This window comes from Lithobates pipiens, unplaced genomic scaffold (assembly GCF_037356315.1).
Source record: "Lithobates pipiens isolate NorthernLeopardFrog02 unplaced genomic scaffold, aLitPip1_a1.2 Scaffold_11, whole genome shotgun sequence".
In the NCBI taxonomy this organism is placed as follows: domain Eukaryota; kingdom Metazoa; phylum Chordata; class Amphibia; order Anura; family Ranidae; genus Lithobates; species Lithobates pipiens.
The window spans coordinates 24,924,545-24,933,037 of record NW_027507696.1 but is presented as its reverse complement, the minus strand read 5'-3'; the positions used below and the strand labels follow the sequence as shown (position 1 = coordinate 24,933,037).

The 8,493-nt window shown below is 47.7% G+C and overlaps 1 long non-coding RNA gene across 1 annotated transcript in view; it reads left to right on the top strand.

Annotated features, from left to right (window-relative positions):
* LOC143961152 (uncharacterized) overlaps positions 1-194 on the top strand; it is a 30,897-nt gene extending 30,703 nt beyond the window's left edge. Inside the window, exon 3 of the long non-coding RNA XR_013270423.1 lies at positions 1-194. This exon is cut by the window's left edge and continues 531 nt beyond it. This is a non-coding gene — a long non-coding RNA (uncharacterized LOC143961152).
* The last annotated feature ends 8,299 nt before the right edge of the window (positions 195-8,493 follow it).

Below are 8,493 nucleotides of genomic sequence, written 5' to 3'. Positions count from 1 at the left end.
CAAAACAGCTTGAAATTTCAGTGCAGCACAGGCAGAGAGCACCGGACCTTCTTAACTCATTGGATTCCTGGCAATATCTAAAACAGGTATTTTCTGTACTTATTGAAAAGATATACCATACTTTCAATTGTGTTTTTATTAGACCAAAATAAAACAAATCAGAGAAGTGTACATACAAGTTTATGTCATCATTTTAAATAAAATAAATGGCTCTTCTTAAGTGAACATCATAAGACAAGAAATTGTTAAAAACGGTAATTTTAAGTAAATTATGGAGTTGATTTGTTAAAACTGAATAATGCAAAATCTGGTGCAGCTCTGCATAAAAAATCAATCAGCTTCCAGGTTTTTTGTCAAACTTAATTGAGAAAGCTGAACACAGAGGCTGAATAATTACCCTCTTACCGATAGCTCAAAAGATCAATAGTGTCATTGGTAACTTATTTGAGATGGAGAAATTGCTAATTTCTTAAGGAAAACTGCTTGAGAAACCCTGAACTAGACAATGTAAATAAATGGTGACCATTGTAAGGACCCCTGGAAGATTTATCATGTGTCCAAGCCTCCGTCACTGCCACTTGGACATCTTTGCATGCTGTAAATGGGAATAATAAAAAAAAATACATATAACATGAAAAAAAATATTAATACAGTATCTTGAATACTGTTATGAAGTGAATTAACCACACATATTTTAGCCTCAATGTATTATTATTATTATTATTCAGGAATTATATAGCGCCAACAGTTTGCGCAGTGCTCTACAATATAAGGGCAGACAGTACACTTACATTACAAATCAATACAGGAGGGATCAGAGGGCCCTGCTCGTTAGAGCTTACAATCTAGAAGGGAGGGTCAAGTTGAAACAAAAAGGTAATAACTGTGGGGGATGAGCTGATGGAGAAAACGAAAATACAGTTAGGTGTGGGTGTAAGTGTTTTCAGGGATCGTCTAAAAGCTAATAAAATAGGAGATAGGCGGACAAATTGGGGTAGGGCATTCCAAAGAATTGGAGAGGCTTTGGAAAAGTCCTGGAGGCGAGTATGGGAGGAGGTGATGATGGAGCTAGAGAGCAGGAGGTCTTGAGAGGAACAAAGAGAACGAGTAGGTTGATATTTAGAGACTAAGCTAGTGATGTAGCTGGGGGCAGAGTTGTGGATGGCTTTGTACGTAGTTGTTAATATTTTGAATTAAATTCTTTGGCTGAGCGGAAGCCAGTGGAGGGATTGACAGAGAGGAGTAGCAGGCACAGAGCGATTGGTAAGGTGGATGAGTCTGGCAGCGGCATTCATGATGGATTGAAGAGGTCATAGACTATGTAGAGGTAAGCCAATGAGAAGGGAGTTGCAGTAGTCGAGGCGGGAGATGACCAGCAAGTGAATTAAGAGCTTTGTTGTGTCATTGGTTAGAAAGGGGCCTATTTTGGAGATGTTGCATAGGTTGAGGTGGCAGGATTTGGACAGTGATTGGATGTGTTGCTTGAAGGAGAGTTCAGAGTCCAGGACTACACATAGAACCTTGGCGTGAGGACATGGGCTTATGGTTGTGCCATCGATTTTGACAGGGAGACCAGGGGAAGGGGCATATGGGGGAGGAAAAATTATAAGTTTGGTTTTGGATAGATTGAGTTTGAGGAAGTGGTGTGACATCCAGACTGATATATCCGATAGTAAATTAGTGATATGTGAGGAGACAGAGGGAGTGAGCTGAGCGGAAGAGAAATAGATTTGGGTGTCGTCAGCATAGAGGTGGTATTGGAAGCCATGGGAGGCTATCAGTTGACCCAAGAAGGAGGTTTAGATTGAAAATAGGAGTGGTCCAAGAACAGAACCTTGGGGGACCCCAACAGAGAAAGGAAGAGGAGAGGAGGAAGTAGAGTTGTAAGAAATTCTAAAGGTGCGGTTGGATAAATAGGAAGAGAACCATCGTAGAGTACAGTCACGGAGACCAAAGGTGTGGAGTTTTTTGAGGAGGAGGGGGTGGTCAACCGTATCAAAGGCAGCAGAGAGGTCCAGGAGGAGGAGTACAGAATAATGTCGATTGGTTTTGGCCGTTAGTAGATCGTTGTAATGTAAAGAGACACCTTCTTACTCTAACTCAGTGGTCATCAATTCCTGTCCTCAGTAGTGATGGCCGAACGGTTCGCCCGGCGGTCGTTTCGCGGCGAATTTCCGACATTCGCGGTCCGCACGTTCGAACGCCTTTTTCCGTCGTTCGCCGCGGCGGACTTACGTGTTTAATGTATACAAGAACTTTAACCTTTGGTGACACGTTTATCATGTGATACAGGACAGCCAATTGAGACATGACAGCACATGGACACTTGTACATTCCCCCTAACCTATAAATACACCCGATCCGGTGGCCATTTTACATTCTTTCTTCTGTTAAGATAGGGACAGGTTCCTGTGTGGAGTAGGGAGAGATAAACCACTAGCTATTTGGTACACAAAAGTTCTTTTCAGGACTGGTATAGGTGTTAGGTGTTGATAGGTTTGCTGTGCTGCTGATTCTTGCAGCAGCCTGAGTGTCTTTTGTTAGTTTAGAGAAAGGGAAAGGACGGTGTATGCTACAGGGACAGCCAGATTAGTCTTTCATCATCATCATCATCATCATCATCATTAGCTGTTACTATCAAGGTCCACAAAAGAGCTGTTCCAGTAACCACTAATCGTTCTCTTTTTTTGCCAATTTGTATAGGGACAGGAAGGAAGCAGTGTTGTCAGGCAGTGAGGGTAATTTTAAAGACTTGCTGTTATTATTAGTTCCACAAAGGTTCTTTTCAGGACTGGTATCAGTGGTACAGTAATAGGCTTGTACATGTATAATATTCTTTCTTCCAAATATAGAAAGGATATTATACTTGACTGCTGCCCTTCTGCTGCAGTCTGCTAAACATTCACAACTCACTTGTTCCACAAAAGTTCTTATAAGGACTGGTAACTTGGTATAGGGTGCTACGGTACATAGGCTTGAGTGCGGTACAGTCTGCTGTTCTGTAAGGACCGCTATCGGTCCACAATAGATAGGGTTGACGTGCACCACTGCTGACCGCTGCCCTATACTGCAGCAGTCCTTCAGCGGTATAGGGACTGACGTACAGTCTGCTAATCACTAACACACAACCTGCTTGTTCCACAAAAGTTCTTATAAGGACTGGTAACTTGGTATAGGGTGCTACGGTACATAGGCTTGAGTGCGGTACAGTCTGCTGTTCTGTAAGGACCGCTATCGGTCCACAATAGATAGGGTTGACGTGCACCACTGCTGACCGCTGCCCTATACTGCAGCAGTCCTTCAGCGGTATAGGGACTGACGTACAGTCTGCTAAACACTAATACACAACCTGCTTGGTCCACAAAAGTTCTTATAAGGACTGGTAACTTGGTATAGGGTGCTACGGTACATAGGCTTGAGTGCGGTACAGTCTGCTGTTCTGTAAGGACCGCTATCGGTCCACAATAGATAGGGTTGACGTGCACCACTGCTGACCGCTGCCCTATACTGCAGCAGTCCTTCAGCGGTATAGGGACTGACGTACAGTCTGCTAAACACTAATACACAACCTGCTTGGTCCACAAAAGTTCTTATAAGGACTGGTAACTTGGTATAGGGTGCTACGGTACATAGGCTTGAGTGCGGTACAGTCTGCTGTTCTGTAAGGACCGCTATCGGTCCACAATAGATAGGGTTGACGTGCACCACTGCTGACCGCTCACCTATACTGCAGCAGTCCTTCAGCGGTATAGGGACTGACGTACAGTCTGCTAATCACTAACACACAACCTGCTTGTTCCACAAAAGTTCTTATAAGGACTGGTAACTTGGTATAGGGTGCTACGGTACATAGGCTTGAGTGCGGTACAGTCTGCTGTTCTGTAAGGACCGCTATCGGTCCACAATAGATAGGGTTGACGTGCACCACTGCTGACCGCTCACCTATACTGCAGCAGTCCTTCAGCGGTATAGGGACTGACGTACAGTCTGCTAATCACTAACACACAACCTGCTTGTTCCACAAAAGTTCTTATAAGGACTGGTAACTTGGTATAGGGTGCTACGGTACATAGGCTTGAGTGCGGTACAGTCTGCTGTTCTGTAAGGACCGCTATCGGTCCACAATAGATAGGGTTGACGTGCACCACTGCTGACCGCTGCCCTATACTGCAGCAGTCCTTCAGCGGTATAGGGACTGACGTACAGTCTGCTAATCACTAACACACAACCTGCTTGTTCCACAAAAGTTCTTATAAGGACTGGTAACTTGGTATAGGGTGCTACGGTACATAGGCTTGAGTGCGGTACAGTCTGCTGTTCTGTAAGGACCGCTATCGGTCCACAATAGATAGGGTTGACGTGCACCACTGCTGACCGCTGCCCTATACTGCAGCAGTCCTTCAGCGGTATAGGGACTGACGTACAGTCTGCTAAACACTAATACACAACCTGCTTGGTCCACAAAAGTTCTTATAAGGACTGGTAACTTGGTATAGGGTGCTACGGTACATAGGCTTGAGTGCGGTACAGTCTGCTGTTCTGTAAGGACCGCTATCGGTCCACAATAGATAGGGTTGACGTGCACCACTGCTGACCGCTGCCCTATACTGCAGCAGTCCTTCAGCGGTATAGGGACTGACGTACAGTCTGCTAAACACTAATACACAACCTGCTTGGTCCACAAAAGTTCTTATAAGGACTGGTAACTTGGTATAGGGTGCTACGGTACATAGGCTTGAGTGCGGTACAGTCTGCTGTTCTGTAAGGACCGCTATCGGTCCACAATAGATAGGGTTGACGTGCACCACTGCTGACCGCTCACCTATACTGCAGCAGTCCTTCAGCGGTATAGGGACTGACGTACAGTCTGCTAATCACTAACACACAACCTGCTTGTTCCACAAAAGTTCTTATAAGGACTGGTAACTTGGTATAGGGTGCTACGGTACATAGGCTTGAGTGCGGTACAGTCTGCTGTTCTGTAAGGACCGCTATCGGTCCACAATAGATAGGGTTGACGTGCACCACTGCTGACCGCTGCCCTATACTGCAGCAGTCCTTCAGCGGTATAGGGACTGACGTACAGTCTGCTAATCACTAACACACAACCTGCTTGTTCCACAAAAGTTCTTATAAGGACTGGTAACTTGGTATAGGGTGCTACGGTACATAGGCTTGAGTGCGGTACAGTCTGCTGTTCTGTAAGGACCGCTATCGGTCCACAATAGATAGGGTTGACGTGCACCACTGCTGACCGCTGCCCTATACTGCAGCAGTCCTTCAGCGGTATAGGGACTGACGTACAGTCTGCTAAACACTAATACACAACCTGCTTGGTCCACAAAAGTTCTTATAAGGACTGGTAACTTGGTATAGGGTGCTACGGTACATAGGCTTGAGTGCGGTACAGTCTGCTGTTCTGTAAGGACCGCTATCGGTCCACAATAGATAGGGTTGACGTGCACCACTGCTGACCGCTGCCCTATACTGCAGCAGTCCTTCAGCGGTATAGGGACTGACGTACAGTCTGCTAAACACTAATACACAACCTGCTTGGTCCACAAAAGTTCTTATAAGGACTGGTAACTTGGTATAGGGTGCTACGGTACATAGGCTTGAGTGCGGTACAGTCTGCTGTTCTGTAAGGACCGCTATCGGTCCACAATAGATAGGGTTGACGTGCACCACTGCTGACCGCTCACCTATACTGCAGCAGTCCTTCAGCGGTATAGGGACTGACGTACAGTCTGCTAAACACTAACACACAACCTGCTTGTTCCACAAAAGTTCTTATAAGGACTGGTAACTTGGTATAGGGTGCTACGGTACATAGGCTTGAGTGCGGTACAGTCTGCTGTTCTGTAAGGACCGCTATCGGTCCACAATAGATAGGGTTGACGTGCACCACTGCTGACCGCTGCCCTATATTGCAGCAGTCCTTCAGCGGTATAGGGACTGACGTACAGTCTGCTAAACACTAATACACAACCTGCTTGGTCCACAAAAGTTCTTATAAGGACTGGTAACTTGGTATAGGGTGCTACGGTACATAGGCTTGAGTGCGGTACAGTCTGCTGTTCTGTAAGGACCGCTATCGGTCCACAATAGATAGGGTTGACGTGCACCACTGCTGACCGCTCACCTATACTGCAGCAGTCCTTCAGCGGTATAGGGACTGACGTACAGTCTGCTAATCACTAACACACAACCTGCTTGTTCCACAAAAGTTCTTATAAGGACTGGTAACTTGGTATAGGGTGCTACGGTACATAGGCTTGAGTGCGGTACAGTCTGCTGTTCTGTAAGGACCGCTATAGGTCCACAATAGATAGGGTTGACGTGCACCACTGCTGACCGCTCACCTATACTGCAGCAGTCCTTCAGCGGTATAGGGACTAAGAGTTTTGTCACAGGGTCATTTAAAAAATGACATGCAGAGGAAGAGGCAGGCCCTTCCGCAGGGGTGGTAGGGGTAGGGCAGGAGCAACAGGCTTGAGCCAAAGTGGGAAGTTGCAGAAGGTGCGTTCAATTACTTTAAAGGATGCACCAGACTTGGTTGAGTGGCTCGCTCAGCCTTACTCTTCTGCACCCTCCTCATCCTCTCGATCTGCACCCTCTTCTTCACTCTCTGCTATGTGCACCCCCAAAGACACTACCACCAACAACACGACCACCACCACCACCACCACATACCTTCCGCTTGAGTCACTGGAATTATTTTCCGATCCATATCAAGAGGACATTTCTGATGCGCAGCCACTCTTGGTATTGGATCAGGAAGAGGAGGTAGCAACAAGCGCTACTCAGCAGTCTGACGCCAGTACCCAGATCAGCCCAAGGAGGAGGTTGGTCCCCGGTGTTGCTGCCTACTCTACTTATAGCGGTGGGGAAGGTGACGTTGATGATGACGTGTCTAGTGATGTCACGTGGGTGCCCACAAGAGAGGAAGAGGAGGGGAGTTCAGAGGGAGATATGGACCAGCAGATAGGGAGGAGAAGCAGCAATGACTTACATTGCACAGCAGGGACAAAGCAGACTGCAAATGTATCAGGAGCGAGTCATCGACCATGTACGGTCACATCTGGCGCTCCCAGGACACCGGCACATGGCTCCGCAGTGTGGGCTTTTTTTAACGTGTCCGCTGCTGACAATAGCGTTGCCATCTGCAATCTTTGCAGTCAACGCGTTAGTCGCGGTAAGCCCAATACTCACCTAGGGACGACCGCCTTAAGAAGGCACATGAGCAGCCATCACCGAGCCCAGTGGGAGCAACGGAACACACAAAGCCACACTGCAGGCTCTCACCGTCCAGCCTCGTCTTCTACTTCTCCTTCTCCTCTCTCCTCACAATTGTCCTCCACTCCACCTTCCATCACGCCAAGCTCACATTTTTCTGCAAAAAGGCAGGCTTCCGTGGGCCTAATGTTTGAGCGTAAAAAAATGATGACGCCGGATAACCCTCTTGCCCAACGGTTGGCGGCTGGCTTGTCAGAACTCATAGCCCGCCAACTACTGCCATATAAACTGGTGGACTCGGAGGCCTTTCGCAAATTTGTGGCCATTGGAACACCACAATGGAAGGTCCCAGGAAGGAAGTATTTCTCAGAGAAGGGCATCCCAGAGCTATATGGCCATGTTCAGCGGCAAGTGAATGTATCTCTGGCACACAGTGTCGGTGCCAAGATACATCTGACCACAGACACGTGGTCTAGCAAACACGGGCAGGGAAGGTATATCAGTTTTACTGCCCACTGGGTGAACCTTCTGACGGCCGTCAAGCATGTAACCCGTGGCACCCGTGTAGATTTGGTTTTACCGCCACGGATTGCATGCAGGCCTGACTCTTCTTCTCCTCCTCCTACTCCATCCTCCTCCCTCTCCTCCTCAGCTGCCTCCTCCTTTTCCGCTGCTAGCGTCTCTTCCACTGCACCGCCCAAGCTCCCCAGAACCTATTCCACATGCCAGGTGAGACGTTGCCATGCCGTGCTGCGTCTGTTGTGCCTGGAAGCAAAGAGCCACACTGGCCCGGCACTCCTTTCAGCTTTGCGTTCACAGGCAGATGAGTGGCTAACACCGCTCAATTTGACAGTTGGTAAAGTGGTGTGTGACAACGGTGCCAATCTGCTTAGCGCATTGAAACAGGGCAAAATCACGCACGTGCCGTGCATGGCACACGTCTTAAACTTGGTCGTGCAGCGATTCCTTGTCAAATACCCTGGGGTCCAGGACATCTTGCGGCAGGCAAGGAAAATCTCGGCCCATTTCAGAAGATCTTACACGGCCATGGCTCGCCTTGCTGACATTCAGCGGCGACACCATCTGCCGGTCAGACGTCTTATTTGCGATTGCCCGACGCGATGGAACTCAACCTTCTATATGCTTGATAGGCTGCTCCAGCAGAAACGTGCAGTTAACGTCTACCTGTATGAACTCTGCGAAAGAAACGGTTCTGGGGAGCTGGGTTTTTTTTCACCGCGCCAGTGGCTGCTCATG